Raw genomic sequence first — 13,038 nt, 5'->3', positions numbered from 1 at the left:
AGGCTACACTAACATGACGTTTAGGCAGTTCGTTTAACTATTATACGTGATGTACGTTTTTTTTTTGGGGGGGGGGGTTAATGAAAGTGTTCCAAAACGCGACATTAATTTCTTGACGACCTAATATTACTGATTAGCTTAACGCTTTCACTCTCTAACGAACTTGAAAAAAATTCATATAAACAAAGTGTGAACATTGTATAGTTTTCAATCCGTTCGCAAAAAAGAAATAAATTAAATCATTTACAACTTTTTCTTCTACCTTTTCAATCAAAAATTACCAAGAAGTAAAAAGTATTCGGCAGCAGCGTTTATATACTAATCTGAAAATTATACATTTATGACCTGGTTTAGAATTAAAAATCTTAACATTTGAGAAATTACTTAAGGTATAATCATTTAAATAAATTTCATTAATGTTTTTAAGTTTACTGAAAAAAAAAACGTATTAATTTTCATAATTTAGTTTGGTTTGTGAATTTTGTAGCAACATTTTTTGAAACTTCTCTGTAATGAAAACGTTTACAAATGTGGCGCTAATTCTTAATACCTTGATTAATGTTATTTTTACATATAAAATAGCTCACGAAATAATACGTTTTTAGAATTTATAAACTTTATTTTTTTCCTAAGATCACTTTGTTTTCTGGTATGTTATATATATATATATATAGAGAGAGATTCACATAAACGATAAAATCCCGGATATTCTACATTAGTTCGAAGCTAAAGATAGATGGCCTCAAATATGTTTTATTTGTTATTAATGTAAATAGATCAAAGGTTTTGGTAATGACAGTTCGCAGCGTATACGTGAAATTATAATTTCAAGTGGAGTGATGTTTAACAGAATTTTCAGTGAAGATCCATTGCCATAATACTTGATAATTCGCTAAACGCTGGATATAGTGCTTGAATAATGGTCTTGGTGATACTACATGATAAATGGGACGTAGAGAAAGATGACAACACAAACGATAAAGCACGTGGATGTGGTAGCATTTCTACTCTTTGTAGAAGCGTAAACCTAAAGCAATTTCTCTTACAAAGTAAGACAGAAAAGAAAAACAACAACATTTCTAACACCGTTCCAATACTTTAGGTGACAAAGCTTAAAGGTTTAACCAGATCCCGTTCCTACTTCGGGTCTCTCGAGCGCGCTAGAACAGAGTTGGACTGAGACGTATAGGGAGGATTTTTATCGGAGAGGGTCGAGTTCCACATGGGTTTGCTCATGTACTTTGCTTAAAGCTTCCAACTGCTATACATATTAGAGTAATATCATAGTTTGGTAAATGTAGCCTTGTGATAGCCACACGTGTCAAGGGTTCGTTCAACCCGCCCCAAACTCGCAGCTTCTGTGACAAACATAGCTAGCTGCTCACTGGTGACTCACTTTTACTTCACTGCTAGAAAGACCATTCATCTAGAGCGCTGTTGCCATGGGAACATTTGTGCAGCTGTTTCTTCCAATTATAAGAATGCTTTTATTATTCGTGAGGTCTTGAGTTCTTTTATAAATAAAACATAAAAACGAAACACAGCCAATGAATTTTTAATTAAATGTCTATTTGAAAAATTTAATTCAAATTAGAAACCTGTTATAATTAAATAATCACAGCGTTAATATTGACTAAAGCATATTCAATATGGTCACGTGGCAAAAATAACGTAGAAGAGAAGGGCGTGTCCTATAGATTGCGTGCATGGACTATGAACCTAAGAGTTCATGGTTCGCGGCCCGTTGCCACAAAAACATGCTCCGATCTTTGATGCCGAGTGTGCGCTATAACAGAGACAGGTAACTCGCACTTTTCGGTCAGAAAAGAGTACATTAAGAGTTGGAGGTAGGCGCTGTTGACTGGCCGTCTTTCCTCTAGTCTATCAGTTCAAAATTAGAAATGGTTATAGGCAGATAACCCTCTTTGTGCAAAGATTCAGGAACAAATAAATATGTAGTGTTTGCAAAACACCTGACTACATGATATTCGGTCACGTAACGTAAAAGATGAGTGGGCTTGTTTTAGTGTTTAGAAGTATTTTAAAATATATTTGTAATAATGCTTATTACTTTATTCGTGTAGTATCATTCTGAAATACAACATTATGTGAAATTCATCACTGTATAATCTATATAATTAATTAATTACTCACTGTATAATCTGTATAATTAAGTACTTACACATCTTAACAGTAATAGGCCTAACTATTGTTTTCATGAACGTTTTAGAAACTTAGGCTCATTTTCCTATAAAAACATAAAGTGTGTTCTAATTTACTTTCCGATGATATGTATTTGTATATATGAATATAAAGCTGGACAGTTCTGTATCATAACAATTAAAAAACTACATTAATCCAATTTGTAGAAATATCTAAAAGTTTCAATCAGTATACTTAAACTTTATTCGTATGCTTTTTATATTATTTGGTTTGTTTTGTGAAAAGAAAATTTTTATAACGTTTTAATCCCAATTTTTGTGAATCTATAGCATTTTATTTATTGAAAAGATGTTCACAGTAAACACTTAATAATGTGAATAATACTCTTGATAATGTTTTTATATTTACCATATGTTATGAATCAAAATATAAGTAAAATTCAAACGTTATGATTGTATATGGCTATACGAATTTTTGTGTTGGACATATATATATATATATATATATTTACTAAGCCTCGCTTTGTTTAAGACAATTGTTTACGAATATTGATTTTATAGTTTCGAGTACCATTCCACTCCCACTTTGTCATATGAAGTAGCGAATAATTCTCAAAGATATCAATTTCGAAACGTTTAATATACGTCAAACGAACTTATTCAATATTTTATCAATTATATTCCGCGATCCTTTGCTTCGCATATTAATAGCATCTTTTGCGTTTCGAGAATCTTTCTGTCCTAACATATGCGTCAACCAAGCATCAGTTCAAAGAAGTCTAACGGAACGGTGAATATTGATTGAATTACTGTTTAGTCTGTATTCTCATAGAATCATTAGTTAAACACGGTAATATGTGGATACCTCCTATCATTGCTCATTATAACAAAACTAGTCTAACGGAACGGTGAATATTGATTGAATTACTGTTTGGTCTGTATTCTCATAGAATCATTAGTTAAACACGGTAATATGCGGATACCTCCTATCATTGCTCATTTTAACAAAACTTTTCTAAGTTAATTGATGATTTTTCCACAACCCTGTTTAACTTTCTCATTAGACGCTGAGCACGAGATCTGAGAAGTTATATATACACACACACATGAAAAGTTACTCGTAGTGAGGAAGAAATCTGATTATGGCAAGCCGAAAGAAATTAGATGAACCGGATAACTATACAGTTCACGCTCAGTTCCGGTGTTACCCTTTGAGATACGTATATAATAGAAAGCGAAGGTCACAAGTTTAAAGGTTATAATTACAATCCCTTTAACAATGACTTTCTCTCCACCTCTATATAATACTTAATTCTCTATAAACAGATGACGTGTTTTTTGTTTGTTTTTTGAGACAACGTATGCAATTTGCTCAGTTGTTAAAAGTCGTCTTATCAGATCGAGGATTTTATATTCTTCATAGTTGATTTGATTTAAAATAAGCATATGGATAAATCCGCATCAAATTTTAGAAAACGTTCAAACGCTATTTGTTTTGTCTTTGTGGAGCGTATTTTTTGTTTATTTTGTTTTTAAGATCTTCGTTTGTATAACCCCCCTCTCCCCAAACATGACTAGTGCATGCTATAGGTCACGATGCACTTTTAATACGATTATTTATCCTAAAGAATTCACACGCAAAGCGTTTTTTTGTTGTTGTTTTTTTACCTGTACAGGTTCCTTATTCGGTGATATCAGATTTTATAAAAGATATTATAAGATATATAACAATATAATTCATGTAATACATTAATTTAGGAACTAAAATGTTATAATTCTGTAGCTAAGGCTCTAATTTTGAACTACTGGTCAAAGGGAAGGCAGACTGGCAGCAGTACCCTACCACCCACCAACCATCGCTCTTAGAACGCACCCAGAGCTGAGAGTGAGGAGAATATTTTGTGGTATTACACGGATTCGAACCCGGTTTTAAAATCCAGAACTGTACCACAAAGCCAACCTGCGCCCAAGTGTTATATTAAACAAATCATGTACACTTTTACACATATACTGGCGTACTTAAACAAATCCTGTACACTTTTACACATATATTGACGTACTTAAACAAACCATGTACACTTTTACACATACACTGGCGTACTCAAACAAATCATGTACACTTTTACACATACATTGACGTACTTAAACAAATCATGTACACTTTTTTCACATACATTGACGTACTTAAACAAATCATGTACACTTTTACACATACATTGACGTACTTATTTAGTGAGAAACAAGTTCAGACTCACCTAGAGCAATAATCTTGTTTTATTTTCTAAACGGAAACATGGTAAAATAATTAATAAGAAGAAGTAAATAGTTAAGTTCATACAGCATGAGTTTGAGTTGAACACAGTTATATTGTACTGTATTACATTATATTTTACACTATACTAAATACCTTTATATATTGCTGTTCTCTAAATTCGTAAGTCATTTAATTTTTTTAATTGCTAAATTAAAGTATTCTTTACATCTAGCTATTAGCGAACAAACAAATTTATTTTTCATAAGTGGTAAAAATATTAACTGAATAACGTTCTCCGTTATTCTTCACAACAACATCAAATAAATGAAGTAAGCATAATGAAAGTTTACGCTGTAAATTCTTCACATGAACATCAAATAAATAAGTAAACATAATGAAAGTTTGCGCTGTAAATTCTGCACATCAACATCAAATAAATGAAGTAAACATAATGAAAGTTTACGCTGTAAATTCGTTTTTTCTGCTTTTATATTACGTGTATAAAATTATACACTTAAGCAACTTTTTTTTTTTACTTTGTACATTATTCAAGCGTGATCATTGTTTCATTAAGAGTATATATATAGTGAGTCAATAGTGTTCCATAATGATAAAAATAGCGTATTTACTTAATAGGTAGGAGCACAGTTTGTTTTCTACTTTTTGCCACATTTAGTTTTCCAAGAATACGGAGTGGTCATTCATCATCGTGCCTATCAATGTGACACATGGACATCCGCGCTCGAGTAAGAGGAAAGTTTAGCGATGCTCATACATACGAATATCTTGCTTTTTTGATGAAGAAAAACACGAGCTTCCAACATCGTCTTTCCTGCAGCAGCAAATCATTTTTTTTTTTACTGACAACCGAGAATGGTACTGAATATCGATAGGTATAAGAGACGGAATCCTTGCAGGCGGACTAAGGTATATCTCTAGAACCTCCTGGCTGAAGAAATGATATTGGGTGTAGCATGATCTTTAGGGATTTCCACAAGATTTGGTCTGCCATTGAAGCGTGTTACTGAGGGAGGCACGATCCCCGTAGTCATCAAGTAAGTATTTTCTAAGCACGATCGACAAAACTCACCATGCAGTGTTTGAAAGCACGCTCTGTTAGGGTAGGGTGTCTGGCGGGTCGAAACCTGGCGGCAATCATGGCTCAAAGAAAACGGAGTTAATGTAATAGGAGGGGGGGAAGGAATATATAAGAAAGCTGGATTTAATGTCAATACAGTTGGGAAGTGATATCAATCTATATTCTCCGAACTTAGAGGAGGGAGAAAAAGGGTGGGTGGGGTAGGAGTGGCTTCTTCCTCCCAAAGTAATGTTTTCAGGGTCTAAGTTTCGTTAGCCCTTGCCTTCTCTTGTTTATCTGATTATAGTCTTAAATCTTTCCCTCTCCTGCTTTTAAAGGGAAATATCCCGTAAAGGTAACAGTGACAAGTTAAGCAGCATGATATAAAGCACCTGGAATTAAGTAACCCTCCCATTACTGTGAAAACCATTACATTGCCACTTCATCTGCAAAACAAATCCAAAACCCTCCTCAACGTTTCCGTAACGTTAAGAACAAACGAGGATATTATATATATATATATATTGAAATCTTAACTTTTGACTGAGTTCCAGCCTAAAACTTGATCGCTATCTATCAAAGTAAAGAGAAAGAAACCCGACTAAGAAGTGGGACAGATCTCAAAACAACATAAAAGTATACTTAGATAAATAAGAATCTTAATTGCATCAATTTCTCAAGAAACGCATTAGGTTTTACAACTTATTAAATTTCACCATTTATCAAGAAATGAATTTGCATTTAAAAATAGAACATCTGGTACTTCCCTATAAAAACAACAATGTGTATTTAAATTAAGTATTTTTTGTGTGTGCATCGTGAAAATTACATCGGAACGCTAATTTTGAAAAGAAAAAAATCTAGCGATTAGGATTTCAAATTTCGAAACGTCTGTTATTTGAAACAGTACTTCACTTTCTCGTTGGTTGTTGTCATTGGTTTCTTACACTTGAATGCCTTAACAAATGTTTTAAACATATATGATTACTGTTTTTCACGGATCAGCACATATGGACTTTGGAAGATAAGTACTGCGTTCCAAACCAAGTGACGCTATAGAGTATCTTTGATGTGGTAGGGAACTGCTAGTATAGAAAGGATATTTCCTTAAACATGTGACTCTTTGAAAAAGCTTCAGTTTACACATTTCATTTTTTTTATCCAGTTTAGTCTTCTTTGATCATACATGATGTTTGTTGACATTGAAGCTTAGATTCATTACCTTTTTTAAATCCCGTTCTCTGTTATCTTGCATCTTATACAAAACCTACATTACCCAAAATACCCTTTACACTAGCGTTTTCACTAAATATAGTTACATATTCTTCAGCTTATTCTTACTCTGTGTTTTACGAAAATCTATCCCTTCAAACACCATTTTCAATGTCATTTAAATCCATTGTTTTATTAATCGCTTCTCAATCGAATGGCGTCAAAAACTCCCCAGAAAATACAATTTTGGATTTCCAGCAATGTTGTGAAATACTTAAACTATGACGTTGCAACATACTGTTTTTCCAGCGCCAGTTAACAAGTATTATAGGAACTGGAGTAACCCTTTAATCCTAAGATTTAAACAATGAAGTTGGGTTATTCTTCTAAGATACCGAGGAGTCCAGTAATAGCTTAGATAGCAGTGCAAATTATCAAATACTTTACAGCTCGTTGGCTTTAGGTCCCTCTATGAGTCAGCGGTATCTTTACTGAATTATAACGCTAAGATCCGAGGTTTGATTCTCCACGTGGACAGAGCACATGTAGCCCACTGTAGAGCTTTGTGCTACAAAACTAAAACGTTACTTTAAATGCACCCTATCATACGTAACTAGTTATAATATTTTGTTTAACTGTTCCATTGAAATTTATTAGTATTTTTTAGACAGATAGATAGGTAGGTACTTGTGAAACTATACTTGAGGAGTTTTGTAAATCAAGACTTAGTTGTAAATCAGACTCTTAGTTTTAATTTGTATTTCGAATAACGCCTATTATATATTATAAAGCACAAACTCTAAGCTACTGCTTGAAATGAAACATACGTGTCTTAGTTTTCAAACGTTTAACACGCAGAATAAATAAAAACGTACAGAAAACCGTCGTTAATATTATCTGTGTGACATATTTTCAGACAATGAAGAAATGACAATTTAAGAAGTTTCGTGTATTTTGTTGTTTGAATATTTGAACGTAAGTGTAAGTACGCATTATGAAGGCATAAAAATAAATAGTTGGTCGATTCAGTGTTGCAGGAGTTGAACTAATTCATAAACAAAACATAAAGGGTTTCACTAGGTCGTTATAAGTTCTGAAAAAAAAAGTTTTAATGAGTTTACCGTGACAATGTTCAATGCCGCTTATAATGATGTGTTTATTTATATATATATATGTGTGTGTGGTCTATATAGTTCAAGGTCTCTGTACGTATACAGTGATTGAAGAGTTCAGTTTTGACTACTCTCTCAGTTATTTCTAACACCACCGAATGTACAAAACAGTCAAGAATCGTGTTATGTGGTGTGAAAAATGTGTTGAAAATGTGCTCGGATGATAAATATGCTTTTTCAACACTCTTTATATTTATATATTGCATTAATCGTTTTGACGTCACCTAACGAGTTTTATTTTATAGAGTCTTTAACTCGTTTCAAAGATGAAATGTAAAAACAAAATTATTGTTTTCTCACGAATGTGTTTCTAAAAAAAAGTGAATTTTTTTAGGTTCACGGTTATAAGTATGACACCAATAACAATATTCGGCTGTTTTTTAATAAGCCAAGTCAAGTTTTATTCAAAGTTTTAGCAGTTTCATTTATACAATCAGCTGTTGCAAATGGGCAACATTTATTTTCCAAATAACTCATATGATGTTTAAACATATATAGTATTCCTGCTACTATAAGTTTATTAAAATCGTGTAGTTTTTGCACATTTTAGTACGTTATCCTATTAATGTTTACAAGGTTTATACCAATCACTTACAGCTGTTGAAAATATTAATACAATAATATATAAGAAGAATGAGAAAATAATGTATGTATATATATATATATAGAGAGAGAGAGTTTGTACTAATGTTTCCAAGTATAGCTTAGTTTTTCTATACAACATTTCTCTGGTGAATTTATATGAGTCACGTGACTTTGTTTGATGTTTAATTAGCTGATTCCAACAGATTTACTTCCCTGCCGATTTTTCAGAAGACTGAACAAATCGATTGCGTCATTAATCTTCAGTTAATACAAATGTTTAAAAAGTCCATGTTCGATCAGTTTAAGTATTTACACAAGTAGACTATAGTTTTCTAATTAAAGACAAAGGAATTTATAAAAATTCGTTAGTTTTGTTACTAATACCTAAAGAGTTAATACAAATCGAATAGTTAAGAATCTTATAAAAATCGATTAGTAAGGAGTTTTGTTACGTCTGTAGTTTCCAGTAAATGCTGTTACTGTCAGACTTAATCCCTAACTAAATATACATCAGTCACTTGCAATGCAATCGAAATACACTTTTCCCACACCCAGTCCGTATATCACTCTGTGATAGATTTACAACCCAAGTTAAGCTCTGTTTAAATTGAGACTAAACAATCGTATTCCATTTCCTTGTATATAGTTAATAAATACAGAGAAACATGACGGGTTGCAGTAGGTTATGAAGTCACACTTTAGATACCCCGAGTAATCGGATCCATGAGAGGAATGATAGAGAATTAAATGAGGCTTAGATAGAGAACATGGCATGTTTAAAACGAAGTTGAAATATTGTTTGAATTATATAAATGATATGAGTGACGTATAAATATTGTACATAACCAGTCTTTATTTGTGTATAAAAACTTTGAATTTATTGGAAACATTATCTTTAATTTTATATAATAACTTTTTAGGGAATTAATAAACAAAGCTTTCTTCTTTTTTCGCTTGTTAAACATCTATTTCAATATATGTTATTGTTTAATTTATTACAATGACTTACTTTACGAAGACACACGATAGCGGTTAAACGTTGATTATACCGCGTCAGATTAATACTTTATTCCTTAATATATGAAAGAAACGTTCGTTATTAATTACTACTATAAATAATTTTACGATTCCTTTTGTTATAAGGATTGAATGCAATATTTTACTCTTTTTTTTCTTTCAATTTAATTCATTATTTATTTCTGACAGAAGTATCTGCGACTTAATCATGTTTTCTGGTAATTTCGACGTTTCATGCACTGACACATAAAATACGATCCATGAAAAATAAATAAATAAACGTGTTGTATTTGTTCATGAACAAACAATAGTTAACAGTGCCCAAATACGTAGTTTAAAAATACTTTTATTAAAAGAGAAATACTTCCTTTCTTCGTAATTTTGTCAGTACCCTACAGTGGAACTAACCAAACACAAAAGCCTTTCTTCTCTGTGGCTTTCAAATGATTCAACAACGTCTTCATTAGGGTTCTATTCTTTTGTACTGTTCGCTAAAGATGGCACTCGAGTTGATTGATTATTGTGCAACATCCCATACCTACAATCCACAAGGTTTACTCAGTAGCACATAAAGAGCTTATCACTAGACTCAACTTAAGGTGAAATGAATGTAAGTAAAACAATTGTTGGACATGAAATCAATAGAATATTAAAAACAGTTAGACCCAAACAATTCTGCAATGTTCACTAATTTCTACTACATTAAATCCTAGATTTTCACGTTATACCAAAATCCTAGGTTTTTGTCTTTTTTGTATGCACTTTGCATGACTAATATGGCCTTTAACATTTTAAAAATAACTTTATTACTATACTGTTCTTTGTATTAGCGCTCAAGCAACGTGATAGTAAACCATTCATGTATTTAGAAGCAACATCTTTAAGTGATACATCTTCTCTTAACACATGTCTAGTGATGTTACATCAACACTTCAAGAGAGCTGCTCAACGTTATTACAAAATACCATCATCTCTACTCTACTAATAATCAGTTATATATATTGTAGCTATCACGTTATAAATTACTCGTTCCTGCACTGGAAAGTCTTATCAGCATTCTTTATTTTTTCATAAATTATGCTTTTAGTGTACAGTATATATGAGATACTTTTCATAATATGAAATATGTATATACGCTTAGTTATCAGAAAACACACCCATATAACCAGACACTACTAATATAGCAGAAGCTTTTATGTTGCATATAATATGTATATTTCATTGTTAGAAATAGCAGAATTAGTAAGTGGAACCTAGTTGAAAAAAAAAATGTTTTAATTGACTAGTTTACAGACGTTTAGATCACTTTGCTGAATACGTATTATTCATGTTTTGTATGCTAACCTACACGTACTGACATAAATACTGCTTTTGACTTTTTGTTCATTGAAATTATGAAATATAGATTCATACTAGAAACAACCCAAGTAATTACCACTGACGTATACGTTATTTCATTTTTTCTCTATTAAGAATTAATTCATTTTTTGCATGTTCCTGTTACACTCAGCTATATAAACAGTTCACGTAGTGTGACGTAAAACGAGTATTTTTTTACAGTAAGTAAACAATTTATATGGTGCAGACAGCTGAACAATCTGAGAGAAGACAGAGTAGACAGAAGTACAACCAACACACTGAGAGCTATACATCTTCAATCAAGCTCTGATAAACTGTGGAGCGCAAGAAGCGAAACGACTTTACTCACCCTTTTAGTGGTCGCTATCACGTGCCCTGTATATTTATTAAGGCCATAAATTGTAAAGTTTACGGGTAAGTGCATACATGTGAGAATCCACGTGCAAAGGCGGGTCATTTAAGCTTTAAAATAGTGTTCTTGTAAACAAGAGCCCTGAGAACTTCTAGCGTGTAGTCTAGTCCTATACACGGCACAGTCAACGACAGAGAATGAAGACGTTAGAAGCAGTGATTTAGTAGGTTTCACAATATACATATATATATTCCAAACCTGTTCGCTCAATGTGATTTATCTGGCCGTTTAAAGTCAACCATTCTAGCACACCGAGTACGGCGAAAAACACTTGTTAATGACTCTTTAAAACAAATCAACCTCTGCTCCTAAAGCCATTGTACAGCCCGAGAGAGCTGTTTGTTTTCAGTGAGAGTGTTTCCAGAATCACTAGTATTATTCCCGCCGAAAGTATTGAAATAAAAGTAAGAATTGGAGGAGAGAATAGAAAGACTAATTGAATGGAAAGAATTCATTTCATTAATCATACAAAAAAAAATGGAATGAGCTAGAAAATCTATACGAATTAATACAAAGTGCACATATTTCTTAAAGTTATTTTCTTTCTTTTTTTCTTTTAGAAAATAACAGTGGAGACAAAAAACCTAGAGATGCAGCAATTACAGATTAAAGTTGAACTCATCATCTTGAGTAACCTACAAGATATCTCTGTGGACAGCCCCCGGACAGTGGTGGCGCATCCGAGCTCCTCCAGGTGACTGATGACTCTGTTGGGAACCGCTGCTTTTCTCATCTCCTCTGACAACAGTCTACTTTGTTGCGCTTGTGCAATAAGAAGACAAGTTCAGATCTTGACACACAAGTGACTGGCGCTTAGGTTGTAACTTCAAATTGCAACTAATGCTCCGGCTTTAATTAATCAATCACTGAGACGATTCTTTTTACATGACAATCAAGGCATTTGGAAAACTGGAATGGTTATTTAATGTGAAAACAAACATTTAATTATTGGCTAAGGTATTTTAATTTATTCATCGGAGATCGTTATCTTACGTGTTTGTATTTTACGAGCTCTGACCAAAAGATATAAATAAAAATCCGAGCTTCACAGCTGCGTTTTGTTTGAGGTATATTTACACAAACACAAAACAGAGATCGCACTAAGTCGGTAAACACGTCAAAAAACGCCTTTCTGGATGTCGTCCCACCAGAAATGAAGAAGCCAAAGTGCAGCTGCCAAAAATGTTAGCAAGATGGCAAGATGCCCCGACACGTCCAGCAGGCGACTCGAGAGAATGACATCCAAAGCCGCTAGCTTGTTTTCCAACGGGTCTTCATGTTGTTTTTCCGCTTTGGCTATAGCAGAGGCGATGGACAAAACCCTGTAATAAATTAAGTATAGGTCATAGTACAGAAGGTCCCATGATGTTGCCCTTGGCTAAAAGCGAGTGTTCGTGTGAATGTTTACTTCTTTTCGTTTTACCACTCTCTTTGTCACAGACTGATACACTAAGACATCGTTTCTGGTGTGAGGGTGTGTACAGGCTGTCTAAAATAACCTTACCTTCAAGTTAAAGATCTGATATAAACTTCTGCAAAAAATAGCCGCTAGAACTCATCTCATAGTGTTTACTGAATACAGAAATACATATACAAATATATAAAAAACGTATTTGTTTGTTTGTAATTAAGCACAAAGCTACACAATGGGCTATCTGTGCTCTACCCACCACGGGTATCAAAACCTGGTTTCTAGCGTTGTAAGTCTGCAGATATACCGCTGTGTCACTGGGGGACATTAAAAACAGAAAAGTCAACGTTCTCGTGTGTATATGAATGTGATAATA

The 13,038-nt window shown here is 33.0% G+C and overlaps 1 protein-coding gene across 3 annotated transcripts in view; it reads left to right on the top strand.

Annotated features, from left to right (window-relative positions):
- The window catches only part of LOC106478133 (homeobox protein Hox-B7-B-like), a 186,914-nt gene extending 174,615 nt beyond the window's left edge, over positions 1–12,299 (top strand). For all 3 annotated transcript variants that reach the window (XR_002609825.1, XM_022381664.1, XM_013938648.2), the window contains one exon: positions 11,812–12,299. The gene's annotated coding sequence lies outside the window, so the exon portion shown is untranslated. The remainder of the gene's footprint in view (positions 1–11,811) is intronic.
- Positions 12,300–13,038: the final 739 nt, after the last annotated feature.

Source organism: Limulus polyphemus, unplaced genomic scaffold (assembly GCF_000517525.1).
Source record: "Limulus polyphemus unplaced genomic scaffold, Limulus_polyphemus-2.1.2 Scaffold183, whole genome shotgun sequence".
Lineage (NCBI taxonomy): Eukaryota > Metazoa > Arthropoda > Merostomata > Xiphosura > Limulidae > Limulus > Limulus polyphemus.
This window is presented reverse-complemented; position numbering and strand designations above follow the sequence as displayed.